Raw genomic sequence first — 27,381 nt, 5'->3', positions numbered from 1 at the left:
TTTTGAATATTACCGTTATATGCAGAGTGAACGGGGTTATCCTCCGATTTCATCCATTTTCACAATGTCGATAGAAGTTCTTAAAGGATTTGTACTCAGTACATTTGGTTGTTGTAGATTTAATGGTTTAGTAGATAACATAAAAAATAAAACAATGCGTTTTTACAAGCAGCACTATGTGCTTCTGTTGAGCTTTATTACAAAATTGACTACACTTATCTTTAAGGTTTATAATCTAACCTATGCTTGAGCCGGCCTACGTGACCAAAGATGCTTGGTCAGCTAAAAGGGTTTGCGCGTGTAGCGCTCACCTGCAGCTATTTGGTTTTGGGGGAGAAGACATGGTTGCGCGTGTTTCGCTCACTTAAGAATTTAGCGGATGCGCGTTTAGCGCAGTTGCACTTTTGGTTGTAATAGGACTCCAAAGTATGCAAACGGTTTGTATGTTTCTAGCATATAATGTGGGAATGGAATTTATGTAGAAGTTCATAAAATATTGTGTTAACTCCTCCCTCCGAAATATCAAGCGTCCCCGCTTGATTAATAAAAAAAATGGGATGCCGTTAAGACTTCTATGCTGCGTCCTTTTAATTACTGGCATTTGAAATGATTCCGGTTTGCTAATAATTATTTCAGGCTTTACGCGCTTTTTGCATCTGAAAATTGCAATTATGGTAAGTACTAGGGCTAATAGCCCAAAATGAGTGAATAAACTGGATTTCACTAAAAGATTCAGAGAACTTATTTTTTTAATGTTTTTTATATTAAGCTCTTTCATAAGTTTTAAGGATAGAACTTCCTCGAACTCTGAATTTGAGTTTGAATGTTGGATTAAAGCAGGCAGTGGTTCTAAAGTTGTAAAATTCATGTTATTTATTCTTATAGTTTCATTAAAGATTCTTATCAAATATGATCCTCTTAATTTTCTAGTATTATTATTTGCAGTAATATTTCCTTCGAAATTATTTAAAAGTATTAATCCATTATTTATTTCTACAATATTTTTAACATGTTCCGTATTTGTTACGGTGCACTTATATGGTTTATTCCTTATTAAATTTTTTATACAATTTTCGTTTTCCAAATTAACAATTTGGGTTTGTTTGCAAATTTGTATTTCATTTATTATTTTACAATCTTTTTCTATACCATAATATTCTTCATTACATTTCAGTATTTTTTCAAAATTTATCTTTAAAATAGTTTCGTTTTTACTTAAAGGCTTAATTATAATAGATTTGCAAATTTCTTTACCGGTTTTCGGTATTTTTATGATATAAATTAGTAAGTTTTGTTTTACAGCAATTTGAACATCTGCAAAATTCAGAGATTCTTCTAACGAACCAAATTGCAGATTCTCTTCGACAAAAATTTTATTTATTCTATGAGCTTCTTGATTGTTAATAATAACTGAGTTAATAATGTTCGCTTTAGTTAAATGAATTGCTCTTTTAATATTTTCTAACTCATCTTTAATTATGTCAATTTTAAATTTATATTGAAGTATTAAGGCGGTTTGAAATTCGTTACTACTTCCTAGAGACTTTATTATTGAGTTGCTAATTTCTGTTACATTGTTTATTCTTTCTAAAATGTTTTTGTTGATTATTAATTGTTGGTTGTTATTCTCGATTACTTCTTTAAATTTGCTGTTGATGGCTATTAAATCGTCATGGTCGGGGTTGCCAGCTATCCATTTCCAGGCTGATCCTATGTAGTCTAGTGATCTTTTGTTTTTGTATTTAGGTAAAATGTTATTAATTGTTATGTTGATATTACTGATTTCGTCTGTTATAAATGGGTAAAGAGGGTTGTTAGCTGGAATGTTTCGTATGAAGTTTCTGTTCAGTTCCCGTAATATTGTAGAGTATTCTGTTATGTTTGTCATGTGGATAATCCGGTATGTTCCTGTTTGAATTTTGCCAATTCCTTCCTCCATCATTACGATTTCTGACTGAGTGTAATCTAACACCTCAACCGAACCATCGCTTAAAATAAAGTTCAGGAAAAAGAGAGATCTAAAAATAATAAAAATGTTCTGAGTTAGTTTCGTATGCGGTCCTTGTGAACTATTTTGCCTGATTCTGTTTTTACAGTGGAATGTCTGTTTTCCTTAACTATTTCCTCTTTGTACCTTTTTGAAAGTTTTATTCCTAATCTTTTATTCTGTTTAACAAAAATTTTGTCTCCTGTTATATAGTCAATAGTTTCCTTTCTATATTTGTTATGATATTGCAGGTCCTTTTCCTGTTTCTCTTTTAATTTTTCTAGAACCTTTTTCATAGTTTCTTCTCTGTTAGTGGCATTTGAGGTAGGTCTACCGAAGAATATGTCAACGGGTTTTTTTCCTGTAACAGAATGAACAGAATGGTTGTATTCGTTTACAGACCATTCCATTAATTCGTCGAAATTTTTATCAGAGTGTTCCTGTTTTAAGCATCTCATAATTTCTGATATTGTTGAATGGAACCGTTCTATTTGTCCATTCACCTCGCTTTTATAGGGTGGTGCAGTGAATATTTTTATATTGAATTCGTTTTCTAACATGAATTTTATTGGTTGAGAATTAAATGTCCTTTCGTTATCGAAAACTATAGCCTTCGGAATTCCAAAATAAAATATTATTTCTCTTAAGGGTTTTTTTATACTGTCTATACTTTTCCCGTCTATTTTCTTTATAATGGCTAATTTGGAAAACTTGTCAATAGAAGTCAGTACTTTATGTTTGTCTGTTGAGAAAATGTCTATGTGAATAGTATGCCCTGAATATTCTGGTAAGGGTGTAGCTCCTAATTTTACATTGTTTGGGTGGCGATCATATTTGTTTTCTTTACAAACTTTGCATAATTTTGTTATTTTTTTTATTTTTTTCGACATAGCGGGGAAATAATATTTTTCCAAAATCTGTAGCTTATTTTCTTTTTCGTTTCTGTGAGCACGATTATGTTCCTCGATTATTATTTTATCTTGGGCCTCGGTCTGAGTAATTTCTTCAACTACTATTTGTGTGAAACGAATTTTGTAATTTGCGAAATGTAGAGGGTAGATTGATTGGATTTTTAGCATAATGTGCTCTGTGGTTTTTATACCATTGATTACCGCTGGATTAAGATATTTCTTTAAAAGCGATTTTAGCGATTCTTCATTGTAGGTTGTTTCAGTTATTAAGTGCCTATGGTACGTAGGGAAAACTATTTCGAATTTGTATGAATTTTTGGAATCTTCTGACATGAAAATTTGGTTCTTGAAGACGTTAATGGGTATTTCTACTGAAGAAATTAAATTTTCGGAAGAGCTGTCACTACTGCGAACAGTCATTGAATTTAAGTTAGCGATTGGTGGTCGTGAGAGTAGGTCTGCGACAATGTTTGTGTTGCCTGGTTTATAAATGATTTCGTGGTTATATTCTTCCAATTGTGCCTTCCATCTCTTCATTTTTGCATTAGTATTTTTGTTGCTGAGAGCAAAGGTCAATGGTTGGTGATCAGTGTAAATCTTAACCTTTTTTGATCCGTATAGGAAGCATTTCAGGGACTGTAGTGCCCAAATTATTGCCAACATTTCTTTTTCATTGGCGGCAAAAGTTTCCTCTGCTCTGCTTAGAGTTCTTGACAGAAAGGATATTGGCCTACCGTCTTGGGAAAGTACGGCTCCTAGAGCGTAATTTGAAGCATCCGTGGTAAGCTCAAAAGCTTTTTCGAAATCTGGATAGTGAAGTATAACATCGTCTGACGTCAAGCAATTTTTCAGGTCTTTAAAAGCTTCTACTTGTTGTGCTGTTAGATTTAAAAGTGTCCTTTTAGACTGATTCTTGGAAACTCTTCCAAGCTCTCCTCTCAGTATTTCAGTCAGGGGTTTTGCAATTTGTGCGTACGCCTTTATAAATCTGCGATAATGTCCGGCCATTCCTAAAAAGGAGCGTAAATCATGGACAGTTTTGGGCCGTGGAAAATTTATTATAGCTTCTATCTTTTTTTGTGTAGTGCGAATTCCATTTTGGCCAACTATTATACCGAGGAACTCGATTTCCTTTTTGATAAATTCACATTTATCGAACTGTACCTTTAAATGCGCTTTTTCGAGAGTGTCAAACATAATTGCAAGATTTCTAAAATGATCTTCTTTACTTTTGCTAAAGATAATTATGTCGTCAACATAAACGTAGCACCGAACGCCGATGTGTTTCCGTAGCACATCATCCAAAGTGCGTTGGAAAATGGCAGGCGCATTTCTTAAGCCGAATTGAAGTCGAGTAAATTCGAATTTCCCATTGGCAATAGATAAGGCGGTCTTCTCAATATCTGCTTCGTTGAGAGCAATCTGATGGAATCCACTCTTAAGGTCAATTGTAGAAAAATACTTATTTGATCCTAGATTAGTTAGAATAGTGGTAATATCTGGAATGGGATATTTATCTGGTATGGTATCCTCGTTCAATTTACGATAGTCGATAACCATACGAAATTTTTTTAATCCTGAGGCGTCTTCTTTCTTCGGTACGACCCATACCGGAGAATTGTAGGGAGATTTCGATGGTCGAATAATGCCATCTTTAAGTAATTCCTCAATTTGTTTGTCTATTTCTTTTTTTAAAGGCATTGGATAGGGGTAAGTTTTGGAATATATTGGTCTATCGCTTTTAGTCCTAATTTCGGCTTTAACGTTCGTGACATATGTTAATTTTTTATCTGGTTCAGCAAATAATGTTGGGCAAGAGTTAAAGAGTTGTTTTAATCTTTCGTTATCTTCGGAACTCAAATGATTTAGCCTTAATGTAGTGTGTGCAATAGAGTTAATTGCTAACTGGTGGATGGGGTATTCATATTTATTGAGTAATGTAAAATAGTTCTCCTTAGTAAAAATTACTGCGTTTAAATTTTTCATTGTATCGTTACCTATTATGGCATCAAAGGTTCTTAACTTGGGCAAAATGTGAAATTTTAATTTACCTACTTCATCACCGAAAACACTGATATTAGCATGATGAGTAATTTTGACGGGTCCACCAACAGAATTTGCAATGAAGAGTTTGTTCGGAATGGGGTTCCTAATATAAGTTGGACTAATATAATTTTTGTTCGATCCGGTATCTAATAAAAATTTTAGTTCATTGCCATTTTTCATTTTGAAACGATAGTATGGCAATGATGAGTTTAGTCTAAAAAATTGATATTGTCACTAGGGGTTGCTTCGATCTCTTCTTGTTCTTCGTTGTATTCGGGTTGGTAGTCCTGTGAAGACTCGTAGTACCCTTCAGGATATTCTAATATTTCATTATTGTATTCTATTGGGTCAGTTTCTGTAACTTCAGTATTGTAGATCCGTTGCATTTTATTAGGAGTCTGTATTATCTGTGATGGTGGTCTCTTACTAGCTTGATTATTATTAGCCTGCGCTTGTCCATTACTAAATGCTTGTGGTTTGTTACTGAATGTTTGCTGCCTATTATAAAATGTTTGATTTTGTTGATACTGAGGCCTATTCTGATAATTTATTTGCTTCGTTTGAACAGAGCGATCAACTTCCATTGGTGTAGGAGGTTTTGGAGGAAGAGGTGGTCTAAAGTTTGGTTGCACTGTGACGTAGTGTCGGTTTTGTCCGTACTGTTGATACGAATTTGGTCTAAGGGATTGGTTGTGAACATTTGTAAGTTCTGGGTAAAAGGGTCTTACTTGGGGTTTGGATGAGTATGACCTTGGTTGATTGTGGCTAATGGGTTCATTGTGGCTAATAGGTTTGGTATTGGTCGGCAAGCGACTGATACTATTTGTATGGTTCGTCCTGTAATTCATGTTGCCTAATTTGAGACACATATTGAGAGCCTGTGGTAAACTGGTTGGTTCCTTTACACTTAACAGACTGGGTAAGTTACCGTTCAGACCTCTTATAAATGTGTCGAGTGCCTATTCTCTATATGTCGTTGTCATGGCATACAAAGCTTCTTCACCTAACTCCAGGCAATCGATTTTGTCTAGGATAAGCGAGAGATATTGATAAACTTGTTGATAAAATTCTTCAACAGTGCTACCCCGTTGTGCAAGTGTTGTCATTTGATATTCCAACGTGCTAACGTCTCTCTTGTCTGAGTAATGTAACATCAGACATTTTTTTATCTTACCCCAATTTAATGGGGTGCGGTAAGACTCAAGGGCCGTGTCAGCTTCGCCAACTATCTTGTGTCTTATTGTATGCAGGATAACAAAATATTTTGGGGTGTTCTTATTCTGTCCGTACATTAATAATATTCTATCTACCGATTTCCGCCATGAACTGAATTCTCCGTTTTTACCCGAAAATTCTCATAAACATTTTACCACATCCGGAACTCTTTCGGATGCGTCCACGTTAATGCTAAAATCTACAGGATGTTCAACTTCTTCTTCAATTTGTGGGTGTAATATGGTCGAAACTGTTTCCGATATTAACGAAACGAGTTCTCTTTTTTGATTAGGAGTGAAAGTGGAAGGGATGTTAGGAGGGGAAACGTTAGTGCTGGATGAGTGCAGATTTAATCTCGACAATGTCGATGCTATTTGTTCTTCCTGACTCATTTTGTTCACTTGTTTCTGATTATTTAAATTAAATTTTTTTTTTTTTACAGTGTTAACTTTTCTTTTGTTATAACAATAATTATTTCCTTTCACATAACCTTACTTACTAATAATCTTAATATCAAACTTACATAAATATCATTTGCATTTTCCTGTGTTGATAATGTTTCCTCCTTTGTGTGATTAATTTAGATTTCTCCTCTTGTAGTGGTATTTGTTGTATTGGTTCTATTTGATGAATTAATTTAAATCTTTCCTCTTGTAGTTGTATTTGTTGTATTTGCTGAATTAGTTTAAATCTTTCTTCTAGTAGTTGTATTTGTTGTATTGGTTGTATTTGATGAATTAATTTAAATCTTTCCTCTTGTAGTTGTATTTGTTGTATTGGTTGTATTTGATGAGTTAACTTAAATCGGACCTCTAGGAGTGGTATTTGTTATATTGGTTGTATTTGATGAATTAATTTAAATCTTTCCTTTTATAGTTGTATTATTTTACACTTGTTTAATTTATTCTAAATTTCCCCGTCACGCACTTTTTGTTCAATGTATTTGTATTTAGCTTATGCTTTTCGTTCGGCTGGGTTGATACTGCCCGTCCTTTTTCCGAAAGGTACTAAGGGGCCGAGTACGAAATGTTTATAAAATATTATTATTTTTTCCTTCAGGTCCCTGCTCGGGCGCCACATAAAAAATAAAACAATGCGTTTTTATAAGCAGCACTATGTGCTTCTGTTGAGCTTTATTACAAAACTGACTACACTTAACTTTAAGGTTTATAATCTAACCTATGCTTGAGCCGGCCTACGTGACCAAAGATGCTTGGTCAGCTAAAAGGGTTTGCGCGTGTAGCGCTCACCTGCAGCTATTTGGTTTTGGGGGAGAAGATATGGTTGCGCGTGTTTCGCTCACTTAAGAATTTAGCGGATGCGCGTTTAGCGCAGTTGCACTTTTGGTTGTAATAGGACTCCAAAGTATGCAAACGGTTTGTATGTTTCTAGCATATAATGTGGGAATGGAATTTATGTAGAAGTTCATAAAATATTGTGTTAACTGATATGTTTACCACGACCACTTTTTCAAAATTTTTTACCCATAGCTGCCTTTTGCTACTGCGATTCCCTGTGCCAAATTAAGCTCGTAATTTAGTGGTTATGACACTTTATATGTTTTCGGTTAATGGCGATATCTCAATTTTTACTCAAGTTACAGCTTGCACGGACGGACAGACAGACAGTCAACCGGATTCCACCTTTTCTCGCCACTCTTATCATTTTTATATGTAGGTATATACTTATAACGCCATATCTAACTCCATTAGTATTAGGTGCAAACGTTAGTTAGTAGAGTGTATGACAAATCGCATTTTCGATTAAAAAAAATGTAATGGAGGCAAAACAAAATATAATTTCTTTATTAACTTTTTAATTTTTTCTCTATTTATAATTATTGAAAGATTCGGCTAAACGAAATTCGCTCCTGTGTATCGTTATATCACTATTATATTAGCAAAACTAAAATGAAATTTGTTTTATAATAAAAAATATATTGAATAAGTTTTGAGAGGTTTTTTTTTTATTTGTACTTTAAGTGGTAGAAATTAAAAAAAATACATTCGGCTAAACGAAATGCGCGCACTTATATCAAGATGTAAAAATTTATTTGTAAAAAGGTAATGTCAGATTATTGCACAATACCACTTGTTAACAATTTAGAAGCCGATTGTAAATTATCGAAGAAAATAGTGTACCAATAACAGAATTTGAAAACGGAACATAATCAAAGGGAAGAAATAAAAAATTATACACAAGATCATGAAAGTCAAAAAATAAAATATCAGGAAATTCTTGAAAGTAATTTAGAGTTTTAATTTGAGTGCTTAGTGGGATATTGCATCGTTCGAGCATTAAATAATAAATACTGCAATAAAAATGCAATATGACAATAGTAAAGTTTGTGAAATATGAGAAGTGAATATAACACTGAAAATAAAAGGATTAAGCAGCAAATATAAACGTAAGTAGCCTTAACGTAATTTGCGTACATAATTATTTATAAAATACATTTTAATTTATAGCCAAAATGCTGAAAACCCCGATGTGGAAAAATGCATTGTGGTCTGCAGCGAGGGAAATACGATTTTAGATTTCCAAACGAGGGAACCGATCTCGAACGGTAAGTAATTTAAATAGACTATAAGTAGTGCAAAAAGTGACCAAATAAGAAATATTAAAAATCCGGTGTTACAATTTTTTTTAAGAAACAGTAAAAGTGTGAAAGTATTATCGATACATTCCGATGTTTTGAAATTATATAGTATATCTTAAATATATAAATGTAACGTTAACACGGGTTCATTTAAATATTTTCAATGTGAAAGTGATAGTCATATTCAAATAATATTAAATTGTATAATCTAAATAATTAAACATAATTAAGAAAAAGGTGTAAGAAAAAGTTTCGATAAGTTTCGATATTTTGAAATTAAATTTTTTAAATGTTTCCGGTGAAACACCTAAACATATTTTTGCTTGAGAGCGGCATTTTTCGGCAAAAATGTGCCTTGAAAAGCGATTGCGTTCGAAACCCGCTCCCGATATGAATTTAAAAGTAGAGCCTACATTTGACGTCCCAAATTCTAATTTAGAAGATACAATTTTATTGGGTTTTTAAGATTTTGCTCCCCAAGTTGAAGAAGCTGTCTCAAATGCACACAACGCATCGAGGCAGATTTTTCCAATTATTGAAAGTGAGAATAAAATTGGAATTTTAGAGCCTCTTCCATTTTTTGACGAGGGTATAACCCTTAATTTTTATAAGACCGTGAAAAACAGGTAGGGGTCTGACAGCAGGTACAGAGAGGAAGAAAAAATTTAGGGAAGAGAATAGGATTTTGAAAATAAAGTTAGATGAAAAAGAGCAGAAAAATGGAAGTGTAAGGGCCCAGTTATTTGAAATGGCCGCAGAATTAGAAAGATGTAGTTAAGGAATAGCTCATTTAGGGAACTGTCGGACCCTCTTTCATTAGTTTGTAGTAAAGTTCCTCCTTAGTTAGGTGCTGGAATTAGGAGTAGTTTTATAAATAGTAATCGCCGTACCCACGGTCGGCGATATGATAATTTTTTTAAAACGATAGCTTTGGGTGTATTTTTTTGTCGCCAGTTGCTAATCGGCACTTAAAGCATCAATTAGATTTTCCATCCGAAAGTACATACTTTGAAAAATGTTGTTACAGACTGGCCCCGTTTCGATATTCGATAGGGTGATAGGTATTGAGGCTTATGGCGATGAAAATCGCACTTCTTGATTAGCAACAACTGCAATGACCATAATGGTACGAGTTATAGGTGGAGAGGCTTGGTCCCACCCACTCGCTTATTTTTTTCGTAAAAGGTTACTGCAAAGGGGATGTCCTCAAGAAACACATTCTTGAAGCCATTATCCAACTGCAAAATATAGGACTAATTCCTTGCCATTTTGTTTGCGACCAGGGTAGGTATTTCAGCGTCATGGCCTTTTTTTTAATGTTAATTGTCACGTAAGTTGGTCGGATATTGTTCACTTTTATGAAACCGACTCTAAGTCGAGTTATCGGTGTGCGAGTTAGCGACGCTGAAGATAGCCTAAATAAATTTGACACTTAACCTAAACAAGCAATAAAATTCCCGCATTATAAACACAACAGACAGAATTCCATAACGAAAAACCGATAGGCATAATAAAACTATCTTTGTTCTAGCAAGTAAGCAAACATTCGCATAACTATAAATATCACTAAGATTGTAAAATGTAGCCAGTAAAAAATTATGAATAAAACAGGCAACACGAAAATAGGTGTACTGCCCAAATAAATATAATTTCTTTTACTCGCGACAAACTACAGTTTGTTAACTGGGGGCTCAACCGTTCTTTTCGTTTAAACTGAACCTGTCATATCCTGACATAAATTGATAAAACTAAAATCCACGTTCCTGAAGAAGGAAAAAAATAAGTTCCTGAAAAATTGGAAGCAGCACCGAAGAACATCGGAATCACGCTGGAATCTTATAAAAAGAGACAAAAGCTGTTCAATTTGCGTCGTCCCTTATTGAATACCAACTTCGAGATTTCTGCACAGGAGATTGCAAACCTCAGGGCTCAAATTGCTGCTTTAACTACATCTCTAACTGAAAACCAACAAAGAGTGGCTACCCTGGAGAACAGTCTGCCATCAAATGTAACAACTACGAATCAGCACGAGGACTGCTGGATATTTTCAAAGCATTGGCAGACTTCAATACAACACGAAGTTCAATTTCTAGTCGATCATAAATCGTCTCGACTACACGTATGCGGTCCAGAGGCCTTTTTACGTCTTATTGGACGAAATGAAAAGGATTACGCAAAACAAACTTACGCTGACGGAATTTCATTGCCAAGTCAGCAGGGCATTGAATCTTGCCCTAACAAAAATTGAAATGGGAAGCTCAGGTGACCAATCAGAAATGCAAAAGTATGCGAATCAAGAAGCCGTCAGAACGTTTATTCATGGCTTGAACAGCAAGTATACAAGCGGCACCCTCTACAGCCACATTCCAAAGGACTTAAAAACCGCCTACGCCATCGCCAGTACGATTCCTCAAGCAAATACAGAAGACCCACTAACTTCAATGCTGCACCTTTACAAAAGAACTATCCGTCCGTCAAATTACCAAGGATTACCTCCAAATAACCCAATTCGAGGAGATTCACAGAAGAGGCACAAAAATCCTTCATCTCGTAATTTCAACGCACCACAGAAGATGCAAGTATAAACCAAACACATGAAGAAGAACTAGGCTCTCTCACACCACAACATAGCGGTGATGAATTACGATCCCCTGCTACAATATTACCTGGGGGCTTCAAAAGTTGTGTTAGAATTTGGATTGATACATACTCAATACATACTATTCGTGCATAGTTTCATCCCGCTATATTAACTGGTGCTTTATTTGTATACTGGAAAGGGAAAAAAATCAAATAAGTTTTACAATTGTGATGTAGGCGTGTTGTACTCCGATGCCGCCCACTTTTAGTAGTTTTTAGTAGTTTTTAACGGTACCGTTATGTGCGGAATGAGCGGGGTTATCTTCCGATTTCATTTTCCCCTGTGCGAAATCCAGTCATCTTGATCATTTATATATATTTGGGTGATAAGTCAACCTATCGGTGAGCAAAACTATTTTAATAAATACTAGCTGTTAACCTGTGCGCTTCGCTACACCTAAATCGATTAAAACTCTTAAGGGTTTTGATTTATTGGTCTTTTAGTAGTTTTTAACGGTACCGTTATGTGCGGAATGAGCGGGGTTATCTTCCGATTTCATTTTCCCCTGTGCGAAATCCCGTCATCTTGATCATTTATATATAATTGGGTGATAAGTCAACCGGTCGGTGAGCAAAACTATTTTAATAAATACTAGCTGTTACCCTGTGCGCTTCGCTACACCTAAATCGATTAAAACTCTTAAGGGTTTTTACTTTGTGTTTTATTTATTGTTGTAAAACTGTTACTTATTTATAAAACATTTATAAAACATATTGGTATACAATATTTTTTGGTTTTTTCACCTGGCGAGTAAATGAATAAGCACCTTGGTGTTCCCACTCTCGAGCATGCGACGAACAATTGGCCGTGGGAGAAGCACGGTTCTTCCAAATTGACGCCGCACACTTGAAACGTTTGCCCTTGCGATTTGTTGATGGTCATCGCAAAGGCAAGACGTACTGGGAACTGCAAGCGCTTAAATTCAAACGGCATGTTCGTTGGAATCATGGGAATGCGTGGTAAGAGTACAGTATATGTTGTAGCTTCTCCTGGCAGTTTTTCTTGAATGGCAAAATTGATTTCGTTAACAATATTCGGAAATACACTTTCAGTCAATTCTTCTTTCGATTGTAAAATTGTACAAAAGTTGTTAGGCATTGTGATCAAACCGGTATCATCGATTGGTATTTTGCCTTCGCCAATGTCCAAGAACTGCTTCAAAAACGCCGCTGCGGATTGATCATTTTGCAATTTGACTCGCATGTTGATGGTAAGAGTCAGCTTTTGAACACGTCTCCACAAAACTGACGATTTTAAACATGCGTTTATTTCGTCGGCAGGAGTTGATCGAGGAATGACTGGCAAAGTTTGCCGAAAATCGCCGGATAATAAGACTAATGCTCCGCCAAAAAGTTATTGCTTTTGGCGTAAATCTTGCATTGTTCTATTGAATGCTTGTTATACTTTTTGTTAGCCATTAGGCATTCATACCATAGAACTATGTGAGAACTAAATATCTATACAGAATTTAGCCCACACAACCCATAAAGACACACCCTATTGTTCACAACACAACGGGAAAACCACGCCACTTCTAGAAACACAAGAAGATTGAGAAACCAGACATGCAGATGAAATGACAACAACAATGCATACGCAGCGGTAAAACCACGCCACGCAAGCAATACAGCGGGATACCACGAAGACGGAGAAATCAGACAAGCAGATAAAACAACAACAAGCATGCATACGCAGCGGTAAAACCACGCCACTGCCAGCAACATACGTCGTCCCAGCAACACACGCCATCCCAACGCAACATGTTGCGAATGTTTTAGCACGCAGCACAGGCTTGCTGGGGAGTTAGGTGACGGATGATCAGGGAGTCAGCACGGGACTGTAACAGCGTACGCACGTTTGGCATCAGACTACGCAGTGAGTTTATCCTCTGGCAAGTCTTGGTACCCTGACTTGTGAACGCTGTCTGTTAAGGTCGAGCTTGGTAGTGAGTTTATCCTCTGACCAACTCAACCTTTAACATCGCGGTCGCTAACGCAGTCTTCCGTGATCCGGGATCTCTACGCGGCAAAAGTGGTAAAAAGGACCTCTCCAGCGTAGCAGAGGAGCGTAAAGGTGTATACCAGTACAGCGTTATTGAAGCCTACACGAGCGTCGGCAGAAGTTGCCGAACGTAGTCGTCGTAGCACGCGAGTGTCAACGTGTATACCAGGACAGCGTATTGAAGCCTACACGAGCGCCGGCAGAAGTAGCCGAGCGTAGTCGTCGTAGCACGCGAGCGTCAACGTATATGCCCGGACTTTATCATCGAAGTTTACAGGAGCGCTGGCAGAAATAGCCGGGCGCAGTCGTCGTAACAGAGGAGTGTCAACGTGTACGCCAGGACACCCTTATTGAAGGCTACACGAGCGCCGGCAGAAGTAGCCGAGTGTGATCGTCGTGATACAGAGCAGCAAGTCGTCTAGCACCCAAGAGCACAACAGAGCGGGAAACGGTATTGCCCTAACGGGCCACACAGAACCGTTACCCTGACAGCGTCGTCCTCGGGCGACGACGGTACAACGCAGAAGACTATTCTGTAACATAGATTAATATATGTATATTACATTTTACATATTAATATAAGTTGAATGAAATAAAGTACGATTCGCAGAGGAGCCCCAGTATCTACAAAATTTATTGTAACGAACCCTGGACACGGTGAGTATACCTCAGCAATTTATACTTGTAAGAAGCAGGGGCAGAAAAAGCTTCGTTACAACTATTCCAGCTCCTCGCAAAACTTTTGCCATTTCTGATTCCATCGATATGTTGCACGTTGGTGTTTCAGCGACTTGGATGTTCAACGGTAGTTTCAACGCAGAACGTGCTGTTCGGCCGCCATCAAGTAGAGTAGCAGCGATGCCTGACGAAGCAATTGCCAGCGCAATTTTCCGCTGTGACCGTATAGTAGCAAGAATCAAAGAGATCAGAAACGTCTTCCCTGTACCACCGGGCGCATCCAGAAAGTGGAATCCACCGGCGTTATTGTCAACCGCTCGTATAATCTTATCATAAGCATTTTTCTGCTGAATATTCAATTTGGTAATGTTAGCTTGTATGAAAGCACGTAATTTATTGCCATCGTATTGTTGTTCATGTTGAAGCTCATGGTCAAGCATATCAATCGCTGAACAATTGGGCGCAGTTATGCCAAGTTGCGCTAATGCCTTATTCGTAATTGTAAGGCACAGATCTTCAATCTTCATTATACATTTGTAATGTATATAGCAAGTCTGCGTCCGATGCTCGATTACGCGCCAAAATTAATAAGTCCTCGGTCATGCAGTCTTTGTACTTATTCCACAGTTCTTGCGGATTTGACGGAAGGCATGTAGATATTATTATGGCGATTCCAAGTGAAATATTGTGGTATTTCGGAATATAGCAATGTTCTTGCAAATTCATCGTTTTCACACAACTCAAAAAGGTAATTAGTGTTGTCCCCGGTGGTCGAACTGCCAAATGAAGAACAACGGGATGCCGGTCGTGTATTGGGAACGATAAAACGCGCCATACCGCTTCGTTGCTGCTTATATAACGGCCCATTTGGTATTGCTGAATTTCATCGATTCTCTGATAATCAGCCACTCCGAAAACTGCCATATCACTGCCCTTATTTACGTATTTGCAGATGTATTTGATCGATTTGACAGAGTTGCAATATTCTACATTGATGTGCGCTTCGAAAATTTTTTATAACAATAGTGAATACGGCACGACCCAACGATTATCAACATCAACGTCTTGATTCCGAACTTTTATGACCGTTGAATTACGCAATCTTCAGCGGATCGACGCCGATATAGTGGATATCCGTCATTTCCAGTGATTGTATCATCAAATAAAGCTCTAGGATAGCGCTTTGAACACTTATTATCAATCATGCATGGTGACGTTGGATTAATAGCGCCGCAAGGGCCGTGGATCATGTTTTTTGTTGCAACGTCGAACAATTGTGGGTCGATTGCTTCATCTGGAATGAGATGACTTTATCAATCTGATTTGGTCGTATTTTGCGAACTAACCAAATTTTCTGCCATTCGATCGAGTACATCCAGCATCGAACTTCTCCAAAAACATGAAGTTTCACAATTAAATTCACCATTACTTTTTGCTTTTCCCTGAATACACGTGCTGTTAAGTCGTGACGATCAGTTGTTGATTGACCGGGGAACAAATATCATTTGATGTCATTCCACTTCGGATTGCACGTGAACGTTATGAACAGATCCGGTCTGCCGTAATGGCGCACATACGACATCGCATCTTGCGCATACTCGTGCATATGGCGCGGACTGCCGATGTATGTGGCTGGCAATATTGTCAGACATCCAATGCTATTCACATTTGCATCATTCATTACGGCATCTCTCAAATGGATGTACTCTTCAGAACGTAATTTCGCTTTGTTGAATCGAATAAAGTTGACACGTTCGGTCTCGATCTTCGCATACATGTCAACCAAATACTGATGGAGAAGCTTGCGACATTTCAGGATGTAGTTGTCTTCTTGCGGACGAATCATTATTCTGCACGAATAGAAGTTCATTGCACTGAGTTTTTTCGGTGTTTATTGGCCTATAAAAGAACAATACACAAAATATTAAATCGTAAGTAACATTTCTTCTCAGAAATTGTACTTTTTTACCAGTAGTTGGATTTATCAATCGCATATTGATGTGATAGCCGTCATCACCTCTCCAGAATAATATCGGATAATCTAATGCATCATAACTACGGTGTAGCTCGGAAACACGCTGAAGTTGTTCGTTTCTACGGTGCAGTACAATATCTCGCGATTCAAACTGTTCACCAACAATGACGATTGCCACCTCATCGATTGTTGGTGCTTTGAATCGTCTGGCATGCTGCCCCATCGGCATTTTGTCTGCTCTGATGGCGATTCGATGGTTATCAGACGGAATGCGGTCCAATGCGGTTTTGAACAATCGAATCAATTCATTGTGTTCATGAAAAAATCTTTGCAAATTTAGTATGATTTATCGTCTTGTGCCGGTCGCAATGTTACATCGTTGATTTAGTTGGTCAGTTTCATTACCGATGAAATATATTTGCAAAAATTGATAGTCGGCATCGGCAAATGGTATGAGCGAGCCTGCTCGATGGTATATTTGTCCCTGAATCTGTAGAATAAAAAAGTCAAATGTTTCACTGGAAATTCCATGCAAAGTAATCACCTTGAACGTCGGCATAAATGGATCTCTAATGATCTTTGTGGCACCAAAAGAAGTCATTTGAAGGCATGAATTGTATGCATGTCTGTTCTGCAAGAAATGCTTAGACGTCGGTGATTCTCCAGTGAGTAAGGAATGTAATGGTTCTGGTGGCGGTTCCAATGCAGGCAGTTTCACTTTGAAACTGGAGCAGCACATGCCAGCTGTTTCTCCTCGAAACTTCGCTGCATTGTAATAAGTACAAATAATATCCATTGCTCCAATGGCACCATGCAGGCTGTAGTCGCAGTCAGGATCGTAGTGAAAGCCAACATGTTCCATTTTGATTTTACCCACACACGCATATGCAATAAGACCCACCAACAGTGTATTTGCAAACCGCATGGAAGCACTTACGAAACAATAACAATACTCACTGGCTTTGTGTGTGTTCCACTGTCAGCAGAAAAACACAAAATCGGTTCGAATAAATGTAGCAAATCGATGGAATTAAATCTGGAAAAAACACACAATGTTGAAACACTTTTTTTTACACACACCGCGCATTTTCAACCGACAATCGAACCGCATGGCATCACATACGAAACAACAACAATACTCACTAGCTTTGTGTTGTACGCAGAATGTTAATCACGTTGAAATCTGAGAAAAATACACACAATGTTGAAACATTTTTTTTGATACACTCAGTGCATTCGGAACAGGTATGTCTTGTTAGCTTGACAGTCATCCATAGAAAGAGCGAATGACAGGCAAAAACGATCAACATGCGATGTCAATGTTTTTTTATTAATTGTAAACATCCGCCAGTTGTTTCTGTTTATTAGTAAAAAGCATTTGACAGGACTGCCAATCTTGCGGCAAAACAGTATTTCATGAGAATTTGTAGAGGCGGGATGTATCATTTTTTTTTTTTTTTTGTTTTTGCAAAACGTGCAATGATACACACATTAAATTTCTTATGTGCACCCTCCAAACAGACCCCAATCCCCCCTGAAAATTTCATTGAAATCGGGCAAGCCGGCAAGGAGGAGTATGCGAACATAATAATATAAATAAATATAAAATAAATATATGAAATAAATTTGCAAGCAATCCTATTAAAGATTTTAATGAATTCCGATATAATGCTTTAATTTTATTTAAAAAAAAAGTAAAATTAAAAGAAGATTTTTGAGATCGCATTAAACCATTTAAAGCACCAGGGGAATTGCATGTAAAATGTAGTTTGCATTCACATGCTTAAATTACAGGTATTATGTTTTGTAAAGCCTCTTAAATATCTGTTACAATCGCCACGCTATATTACGTAGTAGTCTATACGTAGGAGAGGTGGGCACGGGCCGGGCTTTCTTTCGTGGTCCGCGGGCCGGAGCGGGCCCGGGCCCTGAAATTAAGATTCGTGCGGGTTTCGTGCGGGCCCGGGCCTTAGCAAAAAGGCCCGGCCCGTAAAAACCCGAAATAGGCCTGAAAACAATTTTGATTTGATCGCGCTATTTTTTTTTATTCTCGAATTAGAACCGCCATTTATCGCATTTTAAATTTACTATCGATTTGTTTATACAAATTTTACTTGTTTGCACACCACTAATTCAAAATTGGCGTCCTATTGTGAAATTGATAAAACTGTGAAATATAAAATATGTCGCGACAAACCATTCAGGACGCTGTGAATAAAAAAAGTGAATGTGTAAAGCTAATACAAAATGAAAAGGGCAGAAGTGACGTGTGGAAGCTGTTCGATTGCGTTAATTATAATGGCAAGAATGTCGATTTTGTGTGCTGCCGGAGCTGTAAGCATGTGCTGGTGTATAATTCAAAACAAGGCACGGGCACCCTCAGCCGCCATAAGTGCATGTCTCAACAAGACGCGCTTAAGTCACAGCCCAAATTGGACATGTTTGCCAAAAAAGTTGTTTCGACGCGATTTCGGGATTCGTTTGCTCGAAAGTAGCTAGCCTTAGTTGCAAAAGACTTGCACCCTTTCAATATTACCAAAGATAAGTTCTATTCCCATTGCATTCGTTGCATTGACTCTGTTTTTTTGTGAATTGGTAGGTAGCGGCTTCCGTGAATATAGCCAAGCACTTCTCAACATAGGAGCAGAATTTGGAAGTCAGTCTTTTGATGATTTGGTTATATCCCGTAAAGTGTTAATCACTACCATCATGGAGAAAGAGTACGAAACGTTGAAAACTCAACTTATCATAAGTTTGAAAAACCAACAACTGGCATACACGACCGACATGTGGAGTTGCGACTACACGCAGCGAAATTTTATATCGCTGACTGCTCTCTATGTGGATGATAGCTTCCAACTGAACGTCGCTCTTTTAGGTACTAATATAAATCAATTTTTATAATATATTTGTGTGTACGATTACATATAATGTACATGTTCATACACACATATTTACATATTTATTTATTAATGTTTATGAAGCATTTAAATTACTTGTGTATCTTTTACAAGTATCAGGGAGTTCTTGGACGAGAAGAAAACTGGAGAAAATATTCTTAAAAATGTTCAGGACATTTCACAGGATTTCAACACACTTGAAACTATCGATCGAGCTGTGTTCGTTATGGACAATGGTGCAAATGTCGTTGCGGCATTTAAAAGCTTCAAGTGCCTATCTTGTGCTTGTCACAATCTGAACCTTGTCATGGATGACGTCATTGAGAAAAATCCTCTTGCGGAAGTGAAGGCTTTAATAGATTGCTGCAAATCTTTAGTCAAATGTTTTAAACATTCTCAGCTTAACAGTAAGCTCTTAAAAACGCTGAAACAGCAAGTTAAAACACTCTGGAACTCTACATTTTTTATGCTCTTGAGTATATTTGATGTAAAAGAGGAAATAAAAACTCTTTTACTTAAAAAAGATGAGCTACAGCGAATTAGTAATTTAGATTTTTCATTACTTGAAAACATTTTATGCTTCTTAAAACCTTTTAAGGACTGCTCTGAAGCACTTAGCTCTAACAAGGAACCAACAATGCAAATATTTGCATTGTGGTCTAAAAATTATGTAAACTTTGCAGAACTAGCACACTTGATTCCCAAATAATAACTGAGTTTAAAACAATGACCCTAAGCGCATTGGAAGTCAGGTTTCTTCCGGCAATCGCTCATTTAGTTGGGCTTTTCTTGAACCCTCCATATAAAGAGATGAATTTCCTTTCAGAGGAAAAAAGAGAAAATGTGTTAGCTACGGTAAAAGCAATGCTCTCCGAATTTATAGGTGATCATGAAAATAGTAGCTTTGATGACATAACTAATAAAATAAGCCCAAATAATTCCGAAAATAGAATGTTTGCTGAATTTTTAGACATAAGTTATGTAAAAAAACGAAAAGTTGAGAAAAACGCTATCGACATAGAGCTTGACAAATATTTGGCCAATCCAGTAGCTCATGGCACACATATTTTAGAATTCTGGAAAAATACAAGGGACTTAAAATACCTTCCCAAATTGGCTCGGACCATTCTGGCTATTCCAGCCAGTTCGTCTACGAGCGAAAGGCTTTTTTCAAAATCGGGCCATGCTTTAAATGAAAAACGCACTAGGTTAAAAAGCACAAATTTAGCAAAAATTTATTTATTTATTATAAATTGCATGTATTTTAAATTTACTTATATGTGTAAATAAGTTTCGTGCCGGGTCGGGCCGGGCCAGGGCCTTGGTGAAAAAGTTTCGTGTTCGGCCGGGCGGGCTTCTCAAAAAAGAGTTTGTTTCGTGCGGGCCCGAGCCTCAAAATACATACCTTTAATACGTAGTCTATATGTAGCATATATATACATATGTATATTTTTATGCGGCTTGCAAAAATCTGTGTCGATATGTATGCAAGCTCATACCTAAACATACATATGTACATATTTACGCTGGTTTGTTGGAGAAGCTGTTACAGCGGCAAGGGAAGCAGTGGCAATTGGCGATCGTTCGTTTGTGTTTTCGACACAGCTCAGATTTTCTACTAACAACACAATGTTGTGACACATTGACTCTTCGACAAAACGTGAGCTTCAGCCATTGGTTGCCCGTGACAACGGAGATTTCGCATGAAGCAATAAGTGTACTAATTTACATACAAAGTTGTGTGTAGACAAATTTGCAAATATTATACGTATGGTCTGTCATATTTGCGCGACCGCTTGGTCTTTTAATATGCCATCAAACATATAACGCCCAGCAAATAAATATGTAAATATATAACTTATTAAACGTACATTAATAATATATATGTATATATATATTATGTATTTCCAAAGATGTTAAGGAATTCGTCATGAAATAGTTCAATTTGTACGTGCATGCTTGTGTGCTTTGATATAAAATATACATACCTATGTATGTATGTACTTATATGTTACAGTTAAAACTAGATTTTAGACATAACGCGTTTTTCCTAGTTAGAACGCGTTTTTCCACAGGGAGTCAGTTAAAACTGTTCCGAAAGTTAGAATTCATTTGTTGTGATTGGCCGCGAGGCATCACCTGATTCGACAAGTGCGGGGGAAGAGCTGTCCGCGCGATGTGTGTTTGCTTCGTTCATTCTCGCTTCGTTGTTATAGCAATAAACACGTGTATTATTTATTCGAGCGAGCGCAATTGTCGTGGCAAACTTAAATGAGGGGACGCGATGGAAAGATGAATTTTTAAACAAATTATTAGCGATTCGTGATCACGAAAAAAAGGAAGACCACTTTAATATTATGATAAAAGAAATCAATGACAAATTAGTGGACGAAATTGAAGAAGCACAACTAGCTGTTCAAAAATCTCAAAAACAATACAGGAGACTGAAGCGATTTAAGGTAATTAATATTTGTGGTATACGAAAATTAGTGACTAAACTTGTATGTAGATGAAATTTTTGACATAATTGAAGCAGCTCATGTGGCCATCGAACATGGTGGTCGGGATAGACTGAAAAATTTAACTTCTCGAAAATATGCAAACATAACTTTAGAAATGATAAATATTTTTCTCTCTATGTGCGAAACTTGTCAGCGTAAAAAGAGTTTGAAAAAAGGACTTGTTTCAAAAGCCATAATACATTATGAAATGAACAGTCGTTCCCAAGTCGATCCAATCGACATGCAAACACAAGAAGATCGGCGATTCAAGTTTATAATGGTATATCAGGACCATTTGACAAAATTTGTTTTGTTACGTGCACTGAAAAAAAGAGAGCCGCCGAGGTAGCGTATCAATTGACTGAAATATTTTTTACATTTGGTGCTCCTTGCATCTTACACTCCGATAACGGCAGAGAATTTGTAAATTCTGTCATAAATGAGCTCGTTTCATTTTGGCCCGAGTGTAAACTGGTCCATGGAAAGCCAAGACACAGCCAAAGCCAAAGATCTGTTGAAAGGGCTAACCAAGACGTGGAGAAAATTTTGGCTTCATGGGTGCAAGATAACAATACTACAATGTGGTCAAATGGTATTCGTTTTATGCAGTTTATGAAAAATCGGGCACTTCATTCCGGTATTAAACAGTCACCATACAAAGCAAAGTTTGGTATCGAACCGCGAGTAGGGCTTATGACTTCGATTTTGCCTCGAGATGTTATTGAGGATATACGAGATGAAGAGGATTTTAAAAATGCGTTGAATAAAATAAATATGACGGATAATACAGATAATGCAGAATCCGAGCCTGTAACTAGTTGCAGTGGACAGCATCTGATTATAACTGAAGCCCAACAAAAAGACGTAGAAAGTTCGTCCAAAACAAATAGAGAATCGCCAATTGTAACAGAAACAAGTGAATATGGCATTGAAGATGAAGCATCTCCGACAGCTGAACCTCTTATAATACCACCACACGACAAAGACCTTGAAATTGTAAACAATATGAATCGACAAATAATGGCATCCAGAGAAACAGCACATCAAAACTTGAAAAAACAGGCCAAGAAAATTACATTGACATTAGATGCTGTTCAAATATATTGAACAGGCTTATCTTCGCCAATGCCGAGGCAATACAATACATACATAAATAAACACATAAATATACATGCATATATTTGCAACACATCTATGTACATACATACATGAGGCACCTATGCTTTTAAATGCAATACGCATGTACTCAAGATATGTTATATAAACATATTTACTTAGGTTTGGGCAATTGATTACAAATGCACTTGTGCACTTGAAAGTAATCCCAAAACATACAGCATAAACAATGATGAGATAAAAGATCTTGTATGACAGCACACATACACACACACATGTATTGCATTGTATAGTTGAAAACAACCCCACGTGGTGTGCCGTACATACACATGTATTTAACTAGATAAGTAAGACTTAAAATAGTATATAAGGTGTACAATACTAAAAATAAAATCAGAATGAAATATTTCTCACTCAATGAAGGTCGTTTTATTTCCCCCCACCATAGGTAAGGAATAAATAATCTTTTTTGAGTTTTTACATTTTTGGACCTTCGAGCCGGATGAAGAGCTCGGCCAAAATCAAAAAGTCCTGTATTTAAAAAACAGGCAATATACAAAAAAGCCTTGTTCAAAATACAGGCAAATTAGAATAAAAATAATTGTAAGACGGGTGTATATTCCCGCATATTGACAACATAAAAATAATAATTGTAAGACGGGTGTATATTCCCGCATATTAGCAACATAAAATAAAGATAATGAAATAATTCTCAGCTCAGTGAAGGTCTTTTCATTTCCCCCCACCAGTGGTAAGGTTTGGTAAAATCTTCATTGAGTTTTAAACATTTTTGGTTCTATCGAGCCTAAAACAAAAAAAAAAGAGCTCAGCCAAATTTAAAAAAGCCCTGATATTATAAAAAATACAGGCAAGTAAAAAAAGCCCTGTTATTAATACAAATACAGGCAAAATTAAATTGTAAGACGGGTGTATATTCCCGCATATTGACAAAATAAAAATAATAATTGTAAGACGGGTGTATATTCCCGCATTAAAACCGATCGCATAAGCCGTTTTAGCAGAGACTAAACGCAGTGATCTAACTGCTATCCAAGAAATATTCAGCGGCTGTGAGTCGAGGCACAGCAAGGTCAACTAGGCGACCAAATCAAATACCTCCAACGATTTCTTTGGAGAAAAACAAGCAGCAGCATGACAAATAAATACAAGTCACATACATTTGATTTGGATCTTGGAATCTTCATATTCAAGAGGAAAATTCAACTCCTCAGAGAAGTAATGGAAGATCTCCACCAAATCACTACAATAAAAAGTGATCATATTAAACATTTGAAAATTGTGTTTCTTCAAATGCACAATTTTCACATAAATTATTTTTCAAAAATTTTTCCTGAAGTTGAAAATTTATATTTTGAAATAACGGCGGAGTATTTCCAAAATCTCAAACTTTGTATAGCGAGATTACAAAAAGGACAGCCCGAAATTAGTTATATTTCTCTTCAGCGTGATGTCCTGTTTGAAGATTTTGCAATAGAAGAACAACCTGAAATTTTGTACCGTTTTGACTCGGATTTAAAATGTACAAAAGTTCTAATCTTTTATCTACCTTGTATATATCTGTCTTCTGCTGAGGAAGAAACAGCAGAAGTAATAGAGGAAGACAAAAACATATATGAAGTTGAAGTTGAAGAAGAATCACTTGAAGAACTTCATAAAGCTTCAAAAACTGAGGAAAAACCAACTAAATTGGTAACTTGTCATCTACCTCTTCCGGCAGGCTCACATTTTGGAAAAATGTGGGAAAGTGAAGTCCAGGTTAAATCGTTTGAAGACGAAACTGAAGTAGCTGATCATATTTTGGAAGATGATGCTAAAACACAGAAGGAATATTTTACTACTTCACTAAAATACATAAAGGAAAGATGCACCGATGCAGAAGGTGATAATACCGGCAGGAATTCAGCGCAAAAGAGTACAAAAACGGTTGCAGCTTTGAAGGACACAAGAACATCCAAGGGTGGATCCAGCAGCAGTAAGGACGAACGCCAATGCAGCAAGCGTGATGACGATAAATCAAAGAGAAAAGATGAGAAGTCCAGCGACAAAAAGGATAAAGACATTAGTGAACAAAAATCATCTTCAAACAAGGCTTCCCAGAAGGATGACAAAGAAAATTCTTCAGTGAATACATCTACAAAATCGTCGTCCACAGGAAAGCAGACAACACCTTCGCGTAATCTTTGGATATCCGGGTTATCTTCATTAACGAGAGCCAGTGATCTGAAAACTATCTTTTCTAAATCTGGAAAGGTTATCGGAGCCAAGGTGGTCACCAACACCCGAACTCCGGGTACACGTTATTATGGGTACGTAACAATGTCATCATCGTCGGATACCAGTCGAAGTGTCGCCAAAACACGTGTGGTTACAACAAAAAAAGATGAAGACAAGAAGATACGAGACACAACTTCTAAGACGAGAGACGACAAACAAACTACTGAAACAAAGGACGATGCATCAAAAAAACTTAGTTAACACCAGAAATGTTGCAAATAAACCAATAACTGCCGACGTCAACTATCCCCAATAGGAAATATTCCAGACGTTTAGTCAGCAGAAACAAACAAGTGGGAACAACATCCGCCATGCGCCGCAAGTCAGCAGAAACAAACAATTGGGAACAACATCCGCTATGCGCCGCATAAGCGAACGTTAACCAAAAGTGCTAACGCAAGTAGATTTAAGCAATATTAAGAATATGTTTAATTGTAAATTAGTTTAGTTGTTATTTGGATTTTAAACAATAAAGGTCAATTTGACCACAAAATATTTTTTTACGACTTTGTAACTAATAGGTCGTTAATTGGCGCCCGAGCCTAAAATATACGGCACGAGAAGTTTCGGTAAAAAAGCACCATATGCAGTGCTAAACGGGAAACAACTCGAAATAGTTATCCGGTACGGGAAGTTTCGGTAAAAAGGCACCATAAGTAATGCTAAATAAGGAGCAATCCCAACGAATAATTAAAACCTCAAAAAGGCACCATAAGTAGTGCCAAAGAGAAAGCAGCTGAATTTAAATTCCTTACCCACGCTTGAGGAAGGAAGGTGAGCCACTTGGAGCAAGACGGTGATCCAGTAGTATCCAGAAGGAAAAAAGGACCAAATCATCATTGCCAGCCGCCATGAAGCTGATCATAATGTAAGAAATAGGTTAAGATTGTGAAAAATTGTAGAAACCAAAATAAGTTAAAAGAATTCAAAAGTTTAAAAGAGTGAATATATATGTATTTCCATTTAATATCCTTCAAAACAAAAATTGTTTTAAAATTGTGAAAGTTTTTAAAAAGAATCAAGTGAATTGTTATACAAAAAGGAAATATATTTTTCTCTTCCTCTCACGAAAATTAGTAAAAATTAAGTTTATATTAAGCAAATTTAACAATAATACAAAATCGTTCATAATATAAACAAATCAAATAAAATAAGGCTTGTACAGCCTATAAAAAAAAAATATTTTTAAATATAAAAATAACATTAATTATCTCTGCGATTCCGTAGCCAACTCAGGAGTTGACCGGACCCTCTAGAGTATAAATAACCCGTTCCTAGAAAGGATAACATAAATTTTCTGTAAAACAAAATAAATAACATAATCATAAAGGACCTCTCCAAAAATGGCTAACCCAAACAACCTGATTAGGCCATCATTGCTAGGGAATGCTGCTCCCACTGCTACAGCAGGACCTTCGGCTCCGGCTAACCAAATTTCGCCAGAATTGGCAAACATAATTAAAACTATGGTAGCCCAAGCCCTAGAAACGAATGGACCCAACTTAGTTCAAAGTGTCCTTAATAACGCAACAAATCCCATAGTAACCGATCAGACAATAGACGTACAATTTCAGAATAACATGAGCGAGATGGATAAAATACCAGATGTAGTACGCTCATTACGAGAATTTTCAGGAAACTCTTCAGAGTTTAGCTCCTGGAAAAAAAGCGTAGAACGCATTTTGAGGATATACGAACCCTCAAAAGGCACTCCGCGCTATTTCGGTATTTTAAATGTAATACGAAACAAAATAATCGGAAAGGCAGATATTGCACTAGAGTCCTATAACACACCATTGGACTGGACAGCAATCTCTCGCTGTTTAACTACTCATTACGCCGACAAACGGGACATAGGTACGCTAGAATACCAAATGACTTGCCTCATACAAGGTAGACTGACAGTGAACGAATTCTACCAAAAGGTATACGCACATTTATCACTCATATTAAACAAAATAGGCTGCATGGAAGTTGGAGAAGAAGCAGTACAGTTGTTGACAGAAAATTATCGTTCAAAGGCCCTCGATACTTTTGTCAGAGGACTTTCTGGCGATCTACCTAGGCTTCTCGGTATTAAAGAACCAAAGAGCTTACCTGAAGCCCTACACCTATGCCTAAAGCTCGAAAACCAGAATTTTAGAGCCTACCACGCAAATAATCAATTTTTTAACGCGCCGTCAACATCTCGACAACAGGGCTTTACCCAACAAAATTCACGACAACATTTTGCCCAACCAAGATACTCCCAACCACAAAACCAACAAGTTTCACAGACAAAATTCCATCCTGAACTAGCTTATCTACCGCAACCTTTGACAAATCCTAACCCATACAACTATCAACGCACACAACAAAATTATTACCCACCTAATATTCAGAATTCTATAAACCAGAACCCAAATCAATTTAACCAGCAATATAACCAACAAACCCATACTCCACCAAGACCTCCTAAACCACCTCAACCCATGGACGTAGACGTGAGCCTGCGGACAAACGCGATTAATTATGCA

The sequence above is a fragment of the Bactrocera neohumeralis genome, unplaced genomic scaffold (genome assembly GCF_024586455.1).
Source record: "Bactrocera neohumeralis isolate Rockhampton unplaced genomic scaffold, APGP_CSIRO_Bneo_wtdbg2-racon-allhic-juicebox.fasta_v2 cluster09, whole genome shotgun sequence".
Classification (NCBI taxonomy): Eukaryota; Metazoa; Arthropoda; class Insecta; order Diptera; family Tephritidae; genus Bactrocera; species Bactrocera neohumeralis.
This window is presented reverse-complemented; position numbering follows the sequence as displayed.